Here is a 19,871-nt window from a genome sequence, read left to right as displayed (position 1 = left end):
GCAGAATTGAATGCTACTTCAGTGGAAGCTTTCTCTTTTTTTTTTTAATTTATTTTTTATTCATTTTTTAGAGAGGAGAGGGAGAGAGAGAGAGAGAGAGAGAGGAGAGACAGAGAGAGAGAAGGGGGGGAGGAGCTGGAAGCATCAACTCCCATATGTGCCTTGACCAGGCAAGCCCAGGGTTTCGAACCAGCAACCTCAGCATTTCCAGGTCGGAAGCTTTCTCTTTTAATTGTATATTATTAAGAGTTCAGGGCTCAATGACTCACAGATATTGGCTATATGTGACTGATATTTCTAAGCTTTAGAAACTTTGGACAAAAGTTTGAAAAATAATGTGTTGTTATTTTTGAAGGATAGTTCAAACTTCAAAAGACACAGAAAAGAAATATAGTGTGCATAGTGAAAACAATAGTACCAAGGAGAGGTGAGTTTTAGAAGTAAACTATATTATAGCCGAAGGTGGTAACAAAGAAGAAGCAGGAACACAAAGTGACATAAAAGGAAGATGAACACTTTGGGCTCTATACTTACAGTAAGTTAGGAAGGAAATGATTGCATAGTGATCTCATCTCTGAAGAAATAGACATCTCTGTAGTAGAATGCAAGCTCGATTGTAGCAGGAATCTTGCCTGATCATTGATGGATTCCCAGCTCTTAAAACAGTATTCATTATACTGATGGACATTTAATGATCATTTATTTTTTTAAAAAAATAGTTAAGGCAAATAAATTCTAAGTGGGAAAACACACACCTTGAATTCTTATTGGAAAGGAGGCAAAATACAAATGATACAAGATGGTACAGTGACCACTAATTGATGATTAATTCAACCAATATATTGGGCACTGATGGTGTGTAAGGCTCTATGCCAGAGACCACAGAGGTTACAAGTGGCTCACAGCCCTTTAAGGTCAGCAGCTGCGCCAAAAGGAGCCTTGGAAGGGGAGGAGGTATTTTACCCCTTCATAATCTTCAATGTCATTTTTCTTCAAATAAGTATTTCTGAAAAGGTAAATGAATTTTTTGTTAATTTAAATTAAAGTATAAATAAAGGCACCTTAGAAAATAGTGCTCTTTTATGGACTTTAAAAGTACAATAAAAAGGCCTGACCTGTGGTGGCTCAGTGGATAAAGCTTTGACCTGGAACTCTGAGGTCACCAGTTCAAAACCCTGCGCTTGCCTGGTCAAGGCACATATGAGAGTTGAAGCTTCCTGCTCCTCCATTCTCTCTCTCTCTCTCTCTCTCTCTCTCTCCCTTCTAAAATGAATAAATAATTAAAAAAATAAAAGTACAATAAAAATAAAAACAGTTAATACGTCAATAAGGATTTGTGACAAGTCCCTTACACTTTTCTGCTTCCATCCCAGTTGCTCCTCCTGTATAGAATTCAGGAACTGCCATTGCATAAAACAAAGAAATCAATGATATGGATAATTATTATACAAGATAGCAAATGCTAGAGGTCCTAAGAAATGTGTGCATAGTATTATAAGTGTTTGGAAGAAGGAATGATCACCACTTCTATCGGTCAATGTCTTAGTTTGCCAACAATAGAAGCCAGCAGTTGGGAAGATTTTACAAAAGACCTTGTTCACTGGAAGGATGTGTAGTCCTTTGCAAAATCAAGATTGGCCAAAGAGACCAACAGTGGCAAGGACTGGAGCAGAGCAGCTCACAGGGGTTTATGAGCAGAAATAATGGGTGGTTCGGGGCATGAATGAGCTCCAGCCATTTTCCATGCTTGTATCACTCAAGAATTAAACTGCAGACAGACAGCTGGTAGGAGAGAGACTCAGGGAGTATTTGTGATTAGCCTTGTGAATGTCACATCTCCATTTCCTCATCAGGAAGTGTAGGGCATTTTGAACTATACAGTCCCACCAAGACTGCATAAATCCCCAAAGTAAAGTCAATGGATTCCTTCCAGAAGAGTGGTGAATGAATGTTGCCAGGAGGGGAAAAAAAAGCCACAGGTATCCACAATACTTATTGAGCTTGGGATAGAAGAGTCAGAGAAGTCTTCATGAGAGAGTTAATATTGAAATTAGGTCTTAAAAAATAAATGGCATTTAAATATGCAGGGATGGATAAAAAGGTTAGATTTGGAGGCAAGAAATTATAGTATGAAGAGAGGCATAGGAGATGGACCAAGAACAGGCCATCCCCTACAAAGGTATATTGAGAAGAGGGAAGGGTTTCATCTGGACAGAATTTAGGGTAAGGATATACTGCAAAGAAGCACAAATGCCTGCCTAAGGAGTTTGTATTTTATTCTGGCCAGGGGTCCCCAAACTTTTTACACAGGGGGCCAGTTCACTGTCCCTCAGACCGCTGGAGGGCCACCACATACAGTGCTCCTCTCACTGACCACCAATGAAAGAGGTGCCCCTTCCGGAAGTGCAGCGGGGGCCCGGATAAATGGCCTTAGGGGGCTGCATGCGGCCCGCAAGCCGTAGTTTGGGGACACCTGCCAGTGTAAGCAATGGATGCACTGAAAGTTTTTAGATGAGACATGTACTATATGATTACCTATCGCAATTAGCTATTTAAGGAAGCTTGTTCTGATGATGGGGGAAGATGAGGCAAGACACTGGATACAAGAAAATCATTTAGAATATTATTGCAAAAGTTTGGTCTAGATTATTAAGAAACTGAACTAATATAGTGACTGTGCCAATGTATTTGAGGGGATGGTACAAGAAATATGGTAAAAGTGGTGTTTAACAGCAGGGCTTGCTCTCTACCAACACCCCATGAAATAAAGCTAACATGAGACTGAAGATTCAGCCATCAAAATCTACAAAATTGTCTTCCCAGAAGTACCAACAATACAGTTTAGCTACTTACTTTTTAAGTTTTTTATCAATTAACCAAATACTCTTCATGATTAAAATCAAGCTGTTTGAGCCTGACAAGGCAGTGGCACAGTGGATACAGTGTTGGACTGGGACATAGAGGACTCAGGTTTAAAATCGTGAGGTTGCTGGCTTGAGCGTGGGCTCACAAGCTGGAACGCAGGGTCTGCAGCTTGAGCGTGGGATCATAGACATGACCACATGTTTGCTGGCTTGAGCTGAAAGGTCACTGGCTTGAAGCCCAAGGTCACTGGCTTGAGCAAGGGGTCACTCACTCTGCTGGAGCCCTCCAGAGAAGGCACATATGAGAAAGCAATCAATGAACAACTAAGGTGCCACAACAAAGAATTGATGCTTCTCATTTCTCTCTCTCTTGCTGCCTGTCTGTCCCTATCTGTCCCTCTCTCCACCTATCGCTAAAAAAAAAAAAAAAAAAAAAAAAAAATTAAGCTATTTGAGAAAGATCCATAAATGCATAGATACAATCCTGTAGCTTGAAACTTCAAGGTGAAGGAAACCAATACCTTCCACTAAAACAACAGAAAACATACCATGGGGAAGGCACTGCAAACTTATGGAAAATGTCATATAATAAACAGTTTAGGTATTGTGGGCCAAACAGTTTCTTTCATCAACTTTGGTAGAAAGCAGCTACCAACAATATTTTAATGAATGAATGTGGCTTTATTCTATACGACATTATTTATGGACACTGACATTTGAAGCTCATTTAACTTTCCCATGCCATATAGCCTTCTCTTGATTTTTCCCCCTACCATTTAAGAATGTAAAAACCATTCTTAGCTCCCAGGCCATTAAAGACAACAACCACAATGACAACAACAACAACAACAGGCAGTGGATTAGATTTCACACTTGCTAATAATACCATTGGCTACTACCAGGACTTTAAAAATCAGGACCAACATTTTCTTCACTAGTCAACAACAGTATGAACCCATCCTGAAAATATGGGAACCATCCTAGAACTTGAAAAATATGGGAACCAATTAATATCTCAGTAATTGATCCTGTTCAACTTGTTTTTGTTTCAAATGAAAGGAGTTTTCCTTTTAGCTTTCTTTCTTGATGCAGCATGGTGTTAATATTTGTTTAGGTACAGCTTGGGCTAAAATAACAAAGGCATTTCAAACAAACACCAGTTTGGACAAGATAGAAGTATCTACCTCATGTAAAGTTTGAGTATGAGCAGTCTGCAAGGTTTGATGGTGTCAGAGGCAAGGCTGCATCTGTTGCTCTGTCAGCCACAACCCAGAGCTTTCAACTCACAGTTTAAGATGGCTGCTGCAGCACCGACCGTCGTATCTGCCTCCCAGCATGTGGGAAAGGAAAAAAGAAGAGAAGGCCACACTCCTTTAAGCACATGACCTGGAAGTCGTGTATATTTATTACTTCTGTTTGCATCCCATTGACCAGAACTTAGTGATTTACCTACGGCTAGCTGCAGAGAGTGGGAATTGAGAAATAGATTATTTATGTGGCAAGCCACATATACAAATAAAACTAGGAGTTCTGTTCTTATAGGAAGATGGGGAAAACAGAATTGTAGAAACATTGCGAAATAGGAAGTTTCTGCCAAATGTTGCCTATAACTAATTTTTTTTCTATTTTCTTTCTTTTTTTAAATTAATTTTAATGGGGTGACATTGATCAATCAGGGTACATAGGTTCAGAGAAAACATCTCCAGGTTATTTTGACATTTGATTATGTTGCATACCCATCACCCAAAGTCATATAGTCTTCTGTCACCTTCTATCTGGTTTTCTTTGTGCCCCTTCTCTCCCCCACCCCCCATAACCACCACACTCTTGTCCATGTCCCTGAGTCTCATTTTTATGTCCCACCTATGTATGGAATCATATAATTCTTAGTTTTTTTCTGATTTACTTATTTCACTCAGTATAATGTATAACTAATTTTTTTTTAATATTTTATTTATTGATTTTTTTAGAGAGAGAGGAGTGAGAGAGAGAGACAGAGAGAGAGAGAAGAGGGAGGAGCAGGAAGCATCAACTCCCATATGTGCCCTGACCAGGCAAGCCCAAGGTTTCGAACCGGTGACCTCAGTGTTCCAGTTCGACGCTTTATCTCACTGTGCCACCACAGGTCAGGCCGATGTATAACTAATTTTTATATTCTATACAGAGATCATTTTATTGCTAAATCAGGGAACCAGAATCATTCTAAATATTTTTAACAATTAACTTAAAACCTAAAAATAGAAATCAGTTATTCTGTTGGTGGCTTCTTTCCCAGGACTTTCATTTTAGTAGTTTCCATAAAATCATAAATTCATTCAATGAAGATTTTTGAACTCCTATTGTGCCAGGTTAACTCTTAAGGCAGATAAACACTTACTTCCCACCCTACTAATTAATGACTTTATTCTAACATGCTATCTCTGCTGAAGACATTGCATTAGACCCTGTAATAAAGGCTCCTAAAAGCATAAGGAATGAGAATTGGGAGTCATAGTTGTTCGACTACAAAGTGAGGAGTGGGAGGGAGGGGCACTCCAACCTTTAAAATCTTCATCAGCCCTACAGATTAACCCCCAATAAACACGACTCCAAATAGCCTGTTTACTATACTATGCCGAGTTTCAAGGGTAGTCCTGTAACCCCCTTTTCCAAAAGGTTGTCGATCCTTGGCACCTGTTCTTTTCTAGACATTCTAGAGTCTAGAATCTAGACTACTCCTGGGGTGAGGATTTGGACCAACTCCCTCGCAACCTCCTAATGGGAAGGAGAACAGTGGATCCTGAAAATAGCAGCCTACCTGCACGTGCCAGTGTCTTTCCCATGTAGTATTTTTTTTTTAAAAAAGAAAGAAATGCGAGCGGTCAAACACTAAGCTCTCCACCTGGCATGACTTCAGAATGCTTGCGATTAAGATATTCCACTATTGTTAGTCAAAGACCAGTCCTGCCTCGCTCCACATAAATAGAAGCTCTGTTTCTCAGCGGCCTGCGTGCATCCTCTCACATGTCCTTAGGGTGCTAGAACAGCAGGGCTTCTCTAAATGGTTCTTAGGCTCGAAGAACATGAAAAGAAGCAGCAAAGGGCTCCTGAAAGCATGTACATTGACGAGTAATATGTATCGACAGTACCTTTTTCCTTTTCTTGCTCTAAAGTGCAAGCCTTTGTTCGCTGCTTTCCGTTGTTAGCACCGAGGGTAATTGAGGCGGCGGCAGCGTGGTCGGCAGCAGGAGTCGGCTGAAATTAATTAAGTGAGGCAGTTTGGGACGTGCCGCCCTCGCTCTTCGACCACTCCCTTGTACTTTAACTTGGAGGAATTCAAGGGGCATGGAAGAGGTGCAGGGGAAGACTGGTGTGGTCCTGTAAAGTAAAAAGAACCAGAAGCATTCTTTTGGGGTTCAGTCTCCTGCCAGGTGGTTAGAGAGGAAACCACAAATTTATATATATATATGAAATAATATATATATTATTTCCTATAACATGCATCAGAGCAATTAAGTACCAATAACAGCTAACACTTACTGAGCCCTTTACTTACGCCAAGACACTGTTCTAAGCGTTTTACGTATCATTATCCTCTTTGATTCCTACAATAAGTCTCTGTGGTGGGCACTCTAATTATTTCCATTTTGTAGCTATCAACTGAGGCTGGGAGAGGTCAATCAACGCTGTAAGCGACAGGCACGGGATTCTATCCTGGGATGGCCGACCCCAGAGCTGTCTTCTCTGTCTTAGAGGGTAGTTGAACTGGCTGTCATTTTCTTCTAGATTTGCATCTCGGGTTTTGCTAGAGGTGATGAGCATACATTTGCATTTTCTAATGGAAGAAGGAATGAAGGTAAATCATAAACAAGAGAATGCTTAAAAAGGATGATGTTTAAAAAAAATAAAAAAACCTGCAAAGAGTTTGTGCCTTTTTCCTGACTGCCTGCTAGCACGTTTCGTGCTGTCGGGGAGGAAGGCCAGCACAACGTACTAGAGTCTATATAAAGCAATTTATTATTTTTTGCAAAGTGATAATGGCCTTGTTTTCATCTTAAGAGTTGAGAGTGGCAAAAGACTGATAGCACCCCAGAAGCATGCACTCAGCAAGATTCCCTAAATAGTTCTTTCCTCTCCAGTCCTGACCCAGTAACCTCTGGGCCATTCTATTCCCTGGGATCTCCTGTATAGGGCCCCAAAGAGTATGCTGATGCCTGCAACATCCTTTTAGGATGTGAAGACCTACAGACAAATGGCTCCTGGGGATGGGAACATATCAAAACGTAATCCTTACTCATAACAGAATTGAGTTTGGTGTGAACCCAGCAATCAGGGAATGAAAGGTGAGTGCATTAACCTACCATGTTATCTGTATAGGAGTTTTATATCTTAAATGGAACAGACATCCCTGCAAAACAATAATGGACTGAGATTAATGAGTTACAGGTGACCCTCAGACACGGGAAGGTTGACTTTGGATAAGCACCCACAAAGGTCAAGTGCTTATCTGAATTAACCACAAGTCTTGGATCTGGGGTAAAAATAAAGGACGAGAAATACCCCAGGGAGAGGCTTTCTTCAACCTGAGTTTTGTGTTCTTACCTTCTGCTACATTCCGCATTGGATTGGACGGGTCCTTTTCTTATAACATTTGCACACACATCTCTGGCCTAAACCAGATCTCAACATCATGGAAACAGTACGAAAACCCAGAGCAATGCTTTTCACATTCCGAGGCTTTCAGAATGGGTTGTAGACCAATTATTTTTGCTAACATAGAATTGAGTCTTTCTGATAGAGGCTTTGTAAGAACGGGAATGAAACTTGACAACTGTAGTCACTTTTGCCCGGTACTAACTTGGGGATTTGCATCTGTCGCATTGTATATTGCAAGTATGTGATGGTGATGGTAACTTCTGTGTTTATTACTCTGGTCCTTGAATCAGTTTTAATATTTCCATTTAAGACAGAAGAATTCATTCCCAGAGCAGTGCTGTATTCTTCATTTATTGAAAAACACACTTGGGGTTGATTTCCCTTTAAAGAATATCTGCTGGGCTCTATTTTAGGACCCTGCCAGGAAGGTGAGTAGACCGGAAGAGGTCCTTTGGGCTGGGCTCTATTTTAGGACCCTGCCAGGAAGGTGAGTAGACCGGAAGAGGTCCTTTGGGGTGGGGCAGACCCAGTTCAGGCTTTGGGAGGTCCGTGTGGAAAGTGGTGTGTTCATGTAAGAACACCACTGTGATACAAAACACCAGGGTATCTCCACTGGTACATGGACTCCTGGCCCAGGTGTGTTGACAGTAATAAAGAAATTTAAAGAGACAGCCCTCATGTCCCCCGCCCCTGCCAGAAATTAGAAATAAGATGCCCACTGAGAGCAAAACTTTAAAAACAATGTGAACTGAAATAGAGCATTGATACACATGGTTTTCTTAGGCCGGAGGAGGGCCCTACGAAACCCGACCAAATGCATTACCATGTGCAAAGGAAAAATGTGTGATTCAGAAGGGGGTTGGCCAGCCCCCAGAGGTAGTTAAAAGAGTCCCTGTGGTGCCCTGGCTGGATAACTCTGTTGGTTAGAGCATTGTCCCAATATGTGAAAGTTGTGGGTTCAATCCCCAGCCAGGGCACAAACAGGAACAGATTGATGTTTCTGTCTCTCTCTCCCGCCTCTGCTCTCTCAAAAATCAACAAATAAATCACTTTTTTAAAAGTCCCTGTGGCCATAGTTAGTGGCGCTGGTCCTAGCTTTGCCCCTGAAAGACTGACTAAATATTTTTTTCAAACAAATTGGCATGGAGTGCTGCAGTGTCTGTCAGGCTTTGGGATCAAATACCAAGTATGGAGATTACCTCTCAAGCCAGAGCACTGTCCTGACCCAGGTATCGTCTGGAAGGAGGCACAAACCTATGAGGAAGAAAACGGTAGACTGAGGGTTCCGGTCCCCGGGAAGACTTGCCTGAGGAAGTGACTGTAGATGGGACAGGTGAAGGCTGTGTTGGAGTTGAACAGCAGAAGGAGATACATCTAAGGAGAAGACTTCAAATGGGGCCAGTGTTTGTGCAGGGCACCAGGCTGGCTGCAGACTTGAAGAATGGCAGGAGGTGGGGCAGCTGGACCCAGAGTGGTTTTAGATAATAGATAATATTTATTGAATACTTAGTAAGTGCCAGGCACTGTTGAAAGTGGTTTACTCGCCAACATTTCATCACAATCCTCTGAGATAAACACTGTCTTTCTTCCCATTTTACTGAAGTGGAAATGATGGCACAATCACCTGAGCTCAGAATTAGAGGAATGGGATTTGGTCCTTGGAAGCATGGTTACAGAACCCATGTTCTTAACCTGTTCTGATACTGAAGGCAGAGACTGAAGTGGGCAGACCATGTAGAGCCAGTAGGTTGAGTATTTTGTCTTCTACAAACAGTGCCTAGTTTTAGAGGGGTGACCTGGTCCAACGTGTGCTTTGAAAAAAAAGAATCACTCTGGCCGCAATGTAATTAGCTGCTATTTTTCTAACATCTGGTCATGATTTTGTTCCCTGGGTAAGTCTGAAAAGAAAGAGGAAATGCACAGATAGTATGAACTCCAAGAATTTGGTTCATCAAGGCAGCTATTTCTTACTATAAGTTAGTATACTGGCTTTGAACATGATATAGATTTTCAAAATATATATTTGTTGGCAGGGAGAGAATATGTTGCTCACGTAGTTCCTACGACTGGTATTTCTTAACGCAAATTAATAAACCGGTACCCTGATTTGATATATCAGACTTATGAAATAGGTTAGGCAGTCCCTAGAAAAGTTGATTTACTTTCTCTAAAAATTTGAAGTTTCTGATTTGCAATACTAAGGTTCAAGCTTACTCACAGCAAACTCACCAAACTAATGACTTTGCCAGTGGTTGCTCAGGAAGGAACCTACTGCCGCTTCCCAAGGGTGACGGATGACCACCCCCAACACTCAATATCACTGGGGCTGTGTACATAGCCGTGAGTCCTCCTCTTCCTCCCTTTCTTCTTCCTTCTTCTCTTCCCTTTTTTCTTCTCTTCTTTCTCCTCCTCCTTAGATGATATTCAGAAACCTAAGCAAGTAGGCAGTATTAGGAAGGTCTGTTAGCAGGTACCAGGTTCAGGTTCCCTTGGTGGGAACCAATAAGAAATCAAGCCTTAAGGGATTGTGATATTAGACAGGGAAGTAAGAGAGAAACCCACTTAACATAACGGGGGAACAAAATGAAAACTAGCCTGCCTGGTGGTGGCACAGCGGATAGAGTGTTGACTTAGAACACTGAGGTCTCAGGTTTGTAACCCCAAGGCTGCCAGCTTGAGCACAGGCTCATTGGCTTGAACACGGGCTTGCCAACTTGAGCACAGAATCATTGACATAATCCCAAGGTTGCTTCCTTGACCCCAAGGTCGCTGGCTTGAGCAAAAAAAGGGTCACTGGATCGGCTTGAACCCCCTGATGAAGGCATAAACAAGAAGTAATCAGTGAACAACTAAAGTGAAACAACTATAAGTTGATGTTTCTCACTCTCTTTCCTTCCCCTCTCTCTTTTTTCCCTGCCTTTCTTTCTCACTCAAAAAAAAAAAAAAAAGGAAGCTAGATCTTAGTTTCCATAGTAGGGGCCCAGCATAAGAGCCATTCAATATGGAGATATACGTGAATCCAGACAGAGTGTGGAGATGGTATTTAAAGTCATGTAACTGATGAGACATCATGAGTTGAATGTAGTAGGAAAAAGACAAGATCAAACCCTAAGCCCTGCGGCTCTCCAACCGTTAGGGTCAGGGAGATGAAGAGGCACCAAGAGAAGAGGCTGACAAGTAACCCAAGAAGTGGGGAGAGTCTCAGTAGAGCATGGTGGCCTGGAAGGCAAGTTAAAGTGTTTCAGTGGAGACGAAGTGATCAGCTGTATAAAATGTTTATGAGCGAGACAAAGACTGAGAATTGAGTGATGGATTTGCCCAAGGGAGGTCCTTGGTAACATAACAGGAACAATTTTGATGTATGCAGGGTAAGTCGGTGACCAGGTTGGCTTCAAGAGAGAATGGGAGGAAAGAGAAATTACCAGTGAATATAAACCCGTTCTTTGGCAATTTCTGTTGTCAAGAGGTGAAGAGAAAGTGGAGTGGTAAGACAGAGAGGTGGTGTCAAAAGATTTGTATTTTTAATGAAAGAAACAAGAGCATGTTTATATGTTATAGCACTGGTTAAAGAAAATGGGGGGAGATCGATGATACAGGAGAGGGAAAGAATTGCTAAAGAAATATTCTTGTGGTTTCTAGCACAAAAGTGGGAACTGGCCTTGACTGAGAGCCCCAATAATCCACCCAAAGTCACAGGAGAAAAGGCTCTGATGCTGGTAGCTGGGGACACATGGTGGTGGAACACATGGAAGACCTTCCCGAATGTTTCTGTTTTCTTGATGAAATAGGAAGCAAGTGAATGATGATGAGTGAACTGATTGTGGAGGACTGAGGAGAGAGGAGAAGAGGTGAAGGAGGTGTTGAAGAGGACGGGAGAAGGAAGGGACAAGGACACCAAATGAGAGCTGGGCAACATCAGGGGTCCACAGCAGGTGGCAATGATTGGGAATTTTGAATGAGATCAGCCAGCATGGTGTGTGTTTCTAGCTAGCACACTTTGTTGTTGCAGGGATGCTGGCATGAAATAGTAAGTTGGATTTAATCAGGCCTGAGAATTTTCCAGTACAATGCAGTGAGAGAGGAGCGGAGAGGATGAGGGTGCTTGCAAGACAAGAATAATTATGATGGGTCATGGAATTTAAGTAGGATAAGGAGGAGGAAGGTGGGGCCACAGAGGGAAAAGATGAGGATAATGGCAAGGTGGTAGGATCAATAAATCGTAAGTCCCAGTGGAGTAAAAATATATGTGCTTCAAAAACCTCAAACTTTTGATGTTCACATTTTTAAAACTTTTGATGGGGATGGTTTTCTCCTGGGGAGGAGGCTCCTCTGTTGGGATAGTTATTTCTGGAGAGCTGCCAGCATCCGTCTTATTGGTGAGAGGGAGGAGAGGGTAGAGTGTGGGTCCCTCATCGAGCAGGAATATGACTGGTATGGGATGACAGGTCTGAGTTTCCAGTCTCTTGAACTGTATGGTTTGAGGATTGTGGGAGGTCTCTCTCTCACATACATGCACATTCACCTCACATGTACATTTTTCTTTTTTAACAAGAATTAGGCTGGTGCCCCATGCCAGAGGTGTGGTCTGTCAATGACTCTTCACTGGTTTTTGGAGACTCAGAGGAAGGCCACTGAGAGCCTAAAATAAAGTGAAAAGTCAGGAGAGGAACAGGCAGGAAGAAAAGCCTTTTAAAGACAATGTTGTACCTTAGCATTTAGTTTATGGATGATATCAAATACTGTCATTGTAGAAGATGTAGTAGAAACCTGATCATCATTTCATGAAAGACCATGGCTATAAAAACGTGACAGATGTCCTTGCGTAGTGGCCACAAGAAAGGTAGTTACCTGAAGTTTATCTTTGGTGAATTCCCATGTTTATGGATTACCTCACCTGCTCCCCCTGCTCTCTTATCTCAGCCAAGGGCCACTTGGTAGTTCAGATTCTTTTTTTTTTAAATGGGCTTTTCAGACCATCTAACCCATTCAAAAAAGTTTTTTTTTTTTACAGATGTTAGAAATGAGGCCTCACGCGGTGAGAGCGGAGCCCTGTGGTGAGGTGGGTGCCACAGTCGAGCCTCTGGCTGTGACCACAGCGGGCCCTCACTCCATGATCTGTTGGAGACTCCATCCTTGTCGTGGCCGCCCTGGTCCTGCGTTGAGAGTACAGTTTGCCCTCAGATTGAGATGTCCTCCCTTGTGACACAGGACGCACAAGCTCATTTCACTTTACACTGTTATGCAGAGGATGAAATTTTTAAGATTTTCCGCAACCTTTATTCACAAAAAATACAAACCAAACCAAAACAAAAATGATCAGGAACTGGGGATGAGGGAGAAACAAAATTTTTATTCTTTAGAATAAATTTTATGTAAGATATATATATATAAAATAATAGCAAGCTATGTTGGAAGAGCTTGGGTTTTGGAGTCCAACAGTAATGATAATTGTTTGACCTGAGTGCTTACTTTCACTGGGCAGGGTCCTTTCTCACATACTGCTGCCACTGATTACGGGATCTTGACCAAGTTACCTAATTTCTTTGAGCATATTTTTTCCCCAAGAAAAATGTCAGGTTTTTTGCACGGTTATTTTTGTAAAATATTAAATGTTATATCATGTAAAAGTATCTGGCATATAACAGGTGCTCAATAAATGTTAATCTGGTTTTTCTACCTGTCCCCTCAAGGTTCCTGAGCTTTAAAAATACTTTTCCAGATGTTGAGCTGTTCAAATATTTCAACAAGGCAAAAACAGTTATGATTAAAACCATTTGATACTGTGTGTTCTATTTTGTAATGTAACCTGATATCAGCAGCCAAGATCTTTGTCCTGAAGGGAATTTTAATATTCAGCAAAGTGGGGTTGATTTAATAGCCATTAATTTTGAAGGTATGTTCAAGTTCAAAGTCCATCTGTTTTAAAATGTAAATTGTTCTTTTTTTAAATGTATTTTGTATTGGAATTTAGGAACAAATGCTGCCACTTTTCTTTTTCTTTGCATGGGATTGCAGGCACCTTTATTGTCACAGAGTCCTATTGTTGTGACACCTCACACAGGAAATGTACACTCTGACATTAGGCACCAAATTGCTGAAATAGCCTGTGTTTTCTATTCATTAAATCCCTAAAGCACTATGTGCAAATTCCCTTACTTTAATTACACACCTCAGGGATGTGCAAGCCAAAAAAAAAAAGAGCCAGTCAGACAAAAAGCCAGATCTTTGCCAAAATCCCCAGCCCCCTAAACTGGTAAACATTTATTTTCAGCTAGGAAATCTGCTATTAATTCATATAGTGACTTTCCCAGCTGAAATAATGAGCCGAGCCAAGCCAAGTGAACCAAATGTTCCCAGTGAGCAAACATGAACAGTAGGGAATCAGCCCATCTCCTATTTACATGTTTATTCCTTCAGCAGTTAAGGAACATCCCTGCATTTCCGTTTTACTTGTAAGCCCACCACTGTACCTGTAAGCTACTAGTGTACCTGTACGTCTACCAGTTGTACCTGTAAGCTACCAATGTTTATGCTTCAAATATCCTAGTTTTCAAACAGAGCTTAGAGATTCAACTGTATAGCGGAGCTTTAATAATTATAAGAAGAGAAAAAACAACAACAACAATAAAATAACCACCAAACCAAATTACCTATTAGGGCTTCAAAGCAAACTCTCCCCACCAACCTCATTGACTTTGTGTTATTTTTTGAAGACCTTAAAAATCAGAATTAGCAAAAGCATGAGATTTTGAAGGAAATGCCATTTGGATTGGGGGGTGGGGGGGGTGGCAAACAAAAATTCTAAACTAATAAACAAAAAAGTTTATTGTTCCACAAAGTAAACTAGGAATTAAAATACATTATAAAAGGTTTTTACCTTTTTAAGGGAGACTTTTTTCCATTTCCATTTCATTACAGAGATTTAGAATGTGCAAAATAAGAAAGGAAACAACTATTCAAAGGCACCCTATGCACATGACAAGGCAGAGTACTGTTTATATTTTGAACTCGGATTCTGGAACAGGAAGTTGCATGCATGAAGGCTTTGAGGGAAGCAAAAAAGGAGGAGAAACAAATGAACATGAAATAGCAAAAAAGAGTCAGTCAATATATTGATTAATTCCTCTGATAATGCAGTCTCTACTCAACAGTTAACTATTTAACATTTTTCTTGATATAACAGAAGTTTTAAAAAGTCTCCATCCGAATTCATATAAAGATACATTCAATAAATGTAGTTTTCATATCTCCCTTATTATATGCAGAGTTTTAATTTATTCTGAAAGAACAAGATGGTTTACGTTTTAACGAAGGTATGGTTTTTATTATAGCAAACATGATAAGTAGCTTTTAATTCATAGCACTTTAAAATCAAGGTTAACCACCTCCAAACCCCTTTCGTAAATGAAAATTTTAGCAACTACATGATTTTTTTAGCGATGAATAAATGAATAAAATGTAGGACAAAAATTTTTTTGTTTTATAAGAAGAAGCAATACCCTATTAATTTTGACAGACAACTTGGCATTAGCCATTTAAAAATCCAACATGGGATAAAGTTATGCATTACTAGTCTCTCTACATTTTTGTCAAGAGATGAACATTTTGCCAGATTTTTAATAATATGCCAAGAGCTTTGTCAGTCAGTTTATTCAGCCCTGCGTGGCGATGCCAGTTTTTGTCGACCACCCCACTGGGTGTAACACTGCCCGTCACAGCTCACATAGCTCCTCCCCTGCAATTAGACAAAGTCAACACAGCAATCACTCCCAACCGCCCTGAGGTACCTGCACTATCAACAGTGCAGATTCCGAGGCTTGAACAAGCTTTGCTTTGTCACTGCCTCCCCACCCCAATTAGGACTTTTTTTCTGCCCCGGCAATTTAACACCAACACCATGGGTGGACCAGATAACTCTTTTAAAAAAGCGCGTTTAAGTCCTTCTTCTGCCCATCCTCCGCACCCCCCACCCCCAGCCCTCAGCCCAACCCAATCAATTCTTTCTCTACCTCCTTTTCACCACTTCCTCCACCACCATCCGCCCTGCCCCCCCTCCCCCCACCCCCGCCAAAAAAGCACTCTCGGAAGGAAATAAGAGTCTGCAAGGAGGCAGCTTGCAGTCCCTCCCTAGTTACCATGCCGACTGGAGCCTGTGCTGAGGAATGTGCTGCTGCCACACTGAACTCAATGAAAAGATGAAGAAAATGTGCAGGCAATACTAGTTTGGCTGCGATGCTGGGGAATCTGAGACAGGGCTGTTGGTATGGAAGGATCTCACTGCATGCAATTTGCAAACATGCCAACTCAATAGCTTGTGATAGGCACTGGATGGCATTTAGAGGTCTTGGAGTCTTCAGGAGCTGGAAAGAAATGAGAGCTAGATGGGAAATCTGCTTCCTGAAACAATGCTTGCTCCTTGGGAATATGATCTTTATTAATTTTAATAAGAATGTGCAAAATACTAAAAAAAAAAAGAAAAGAAACTTTTTATAAGCTTTCCCATTCTCAGTCCATACACCTTCCTGAGATTTATCTGCACATTAGTTCTGGCTGGCTGTAAAAATATCTGACTTTCTGTCCTAAAAGTCATCAGTAGAATTCATATGATACCAGGACTGTGTTGTCAAGAGCACTGATGGAGTTGTAAATTACGAACAATATTTCCTGAGCAATTCCACAGAGGGAAAGGTTGCTTTCATTTGTGAACAGAAAGGTAGAGGCAGAATGGTACCCATGGAGGGTGGAATTCGGAGAGTTGAAGAGATATGCAACTTTCCATCTCAATGGAGGAAGAGTGGGGTCTAGACTGGGGGGCTTCTAGGGAGTGTTCCTTGGTCTGGAGAACTGAGAGCTACCATGACATAATTTTTAGTTCAGAGGTGCCCTTGGAGTATCGAAAGTAAACATGAGACCGCCACTGGGAACATTTTTTAAAAATTGTATTTATTGGGGTAACATTGGTTAAAACAATTATATAGGTTTCAGGAGTACATACACTTCTATAATCTGTTATCTGTGTATTGTATTGTGTGTTCACCACCCCAAGTCAAGTCTCCTTCCGCCTCCATTTATCCGCCCTTTACCCTCTGCTACCTCCACCCCCCCTTCCCTCTGGTAATTACCTACTGTTGTCTGTGTCCATGAGGGTTTTGTTTTGTTTTGTTTTTGCTTAATCCCTTCACCTTCTTCACCCAGCCCCCAACTCCCCTCCCCTCTGACAGCTGTCAGTCTGTTCTCTGTATCTATGAGTCTGTTTCCATTTTGTTTGTTAGTTTATTTTGTTTATTAGGTTCCATATATAAGTGAAATTGTATGGTATTTGTCTTTCTCTGCCTGGCTTATTTCACTTAGCATAATACTCTCCGGGTCCAACAAAATTCTTATCCAAAACATCTCTTCCTGCCTCCTATTCATGTGAGCCAGATACTGCCTTGGATTTCCCTGAGTGAATGGGAACATTTTCTCAAAATGAGGATGTAACGGGACTACTACTTACACCTCCCACTCAGATGAGTAACATTTCTTTCTCTTTGCCTTTTTAGTCTTCCACATCGATTGATTCCAAACTGTCCTGTACATCACTGGCAAAATAGTTTTCCATGCTTGCCAATTCGACCCTGTCTTTTCATTGCCCACAGCCTCCCTATGGCTCCTCATTGCCATGGCAACCACATGTCCTGGATTTTTCAGGACATTTTGATTTCAAATATTCTGTCATGTGGTCAGACCATGTGTCAGATCATATGCCAAAAGATATGCCCTGATTTTGGTTTTGAAAATATTGTCACTATACCCATTGCTCCCTAGATATGTCTATCCTTCTTTTTCTAGCAAACTAGGAAATAGTGCTTCTTTTTTAATACACCTTTTATGTTTGCACAGTTTTTTGCAGGGTGCTTCACATAATCATTTCAATGGATCCTTTCCTCCTTTGAAGTAAGACAAGATAGGAGACATTATTTCAATTTTATAGATGAGAAAATTGGGGCACAGAATAGTGCATTGATTTTCTATCATATCTATAGTGGCAAAATGATTAGAATCACAGTTTTCTGAGTCTAATGTCTTTTATCTGTAACATGCTGCTTCCAAATATAAATGTAATGCTTTATACTCTAGGTTTGTTTGCCTTTTAGTACCTGAAAGGCTGTCTTTCAGGGGACCATGTGACTGTAGACAAACTCCTGATTTATGCTGCATATCAGCTCACAAAGTCGTGTAAGAATTGGGGGAAGAGCTTTAAGATGGAAGAACTGGGAGCTAAGATGTTAATCACCAATATCATATGTAACTTAAAAATGAGAGAGAGAGAGAAAGGGAGGAAGGGAAGGGGGGAGAGAGAAGAAGGACTGAAGAAGGGAAGGAAGAGAGGAAGGAAGGAAGGAATTCTAGGGAATCTGTCCAACAGTTACACCAGCAATAGTTCTAAAAGACAAACTTACCTAGCACATGACTAGCAATACTTGCAAACATGTGCTTCTTAATATTCTTCTTTATTATTAAAATTTCTCAAAAATAGTATAGAATTAAATTTTTTCTAGCTAATATCTTGTATGGTGCTGGATACTATAGATGAATAAAATGAATAAAGAAAGAGGGACATGTATATTATTAGCCTAATTATCTATTCACATACTTAATAATTAATTTACAAATATCAAGCACCATCTTGTGCCAGGCACTATACTAGATGGTAGAGATATAGTGGTGATATCTCAAAGCTTATAGTCTGGTGATAATTATTGATTGTGGCAAGTGCTACAAAGAAGATAAACAGGATGATGTGATAAAGAGAACTGCGGGAGGCTCGGGGACACTCAGGAGAGCTACTTCAGAGGCAGTGGTCAGGGAAAGCCTCTCTGAGGAGGTGGTGTTTAAACTGACACTTGAAGGATGATAAGGAGCCAGAGTCATGCACAGAGCTAGAAGGGAAAGCATTTTAGAAAGTGGGAGCAAGAAGCACAGAACCCTGTACTTGTTATGTTCCATGTATCTACAGCATAGTGACCAAGCAGTTGGGGGCTAAAGGAATGGTATGAGGTGAGTCTGGAGTTTTACTGGCCTTGAAGGTCATGATAAGAGATTGAGAATATATTCTAAAAGCAATAGAAAGCATGGAAGCCATTAAAGAGAGAGACTTGCCTATAGCTAAGATTTTTCTAGGGAAAACCTGAATAATGACACTAAACCCAATTCTTATCCTAAAGTCCCAGATCTACAGAAATAATGTTATAGGTAGAATACCAGAACTCTTGGGGGGCTATTTGTACAGCACTATAAAGTTTTTTATTCTATAAACATGTTCAAAACAAATATTTTATGCTAGACTTCAAAATGTGGATGCTTATATGCTGAGTTCTATATCATCTAGGCATCTTAACTCAAGATCGATAACATTATCCAGAAATGGGAAGGCAACCAAGGTTAATTTGAGAGGAGAGGACATGAAAATAGGAATAAGCAGGCAGATTGTTTCTGGGTAGACAGGGATAGAGAGGATTTGTTACTAAGCAGAGAAGAGGTTTAAATTCTAATTGTTGTTGATATCTTCAGCCTTAATGTTTTGCCAGAGAAAAGACAGGAGGAGGCAGTGATATGTGACTGAAGCTTTTTTGCATAACAGTTTACTATGGAATCAACTCACCAGGCTGGGATTTTAATTTGGCCAGGACTGTAGTCAGGGCAGAACATGGGTGATGTGCATCTCTTTCTATTGTGATCCATAGTGATGTCTGCATAGCAACCATTTCAATGAAAAGTGAAAACTTTGAGTCAATTACCAGATGCTTTACAATGGTCAAACATCGTGCACAATACACGACTCGTAAGTTTTAGTTTTCAGCTGGATGTGTTGGCATTAAGTTGCAAGTGTTCGCTAGGGATTGTCACAGATGTTTACATGACCCTCAAAGGAAGCTCATCTAATGTACAGTGGCATACCATGAGGTCAGGAGACTATTTAGGAACAAAAAAAAAAAAACATGAAATGTATGACTCTCAGTCTATATTCTTTATTTGCTGGGAATAAATGATCAAATATGTACATTTTAGAAAATGAGTCATTGTTGGATGATGCATATTTCATTTGTTACATATTGAAGAGAGAAAGATTCAACACCAATTCAGGCTATGAGCACAGCTTCTTTAGTTCTTGAAGATATATATTTAAGAGCAGACATACAGCTAACACAGACTTGCAATAGCTTGTCAAGAATATCTATTCAAAAGTATTTCCTATTGAAAAACGTGAGAGAACTGGTTCATCTGAGTAAACGTTCTTATCTTTCTGCTACTTCCAAAATAATCACCTTAGATCTAGCTTAATAGCCTTACAATAACACAGAGATTTCATGTTATAATGAAAGCCGTAGG

The 19,871-nt window shown here is 40.7% G+C and overlaps 1 long non-coding RNA gene across 1 annotated transcript in view; it reads left to right on the top strand.

The window, feature by feature from the left end:
* Positions 1-13,175, top strand: part of LOC136376483 (uncharacterized) — a 38,392-nt gene extending 25,217 nt beyond the window's left edge. The window contains exon 2 of the long non-coding RNA XR_010746186.1: positions 12,511-13,175. This is a non-coding gene — a long non-coding RNA (uncharacterized lncRNA). The remainder of the gene's footprint in view (positions 1-12,510) is intronic.
* Positions 13,176-19,871: the final 6,696 nt, after the last annotated feature.

This window comes from Saccopteryx leptura, chromosome 6 (assembly GCF_036850995.1).
Source record: "Saccopteryx leptura isolate mSacLep1 chromosome 6, mSacLep1_pri_phased_curated, whole genome shotgun sequence".
Taxonomy (NCBI): Eukaryota; Metazoa; Chordata; class Mammalia; order Chiroptera; family Emballonuridae; genus Saccopteryx; species Saccopteryx leptura.
This window is presented reverse-complemented; position numbering and strand designations above follow the sequence as displayed.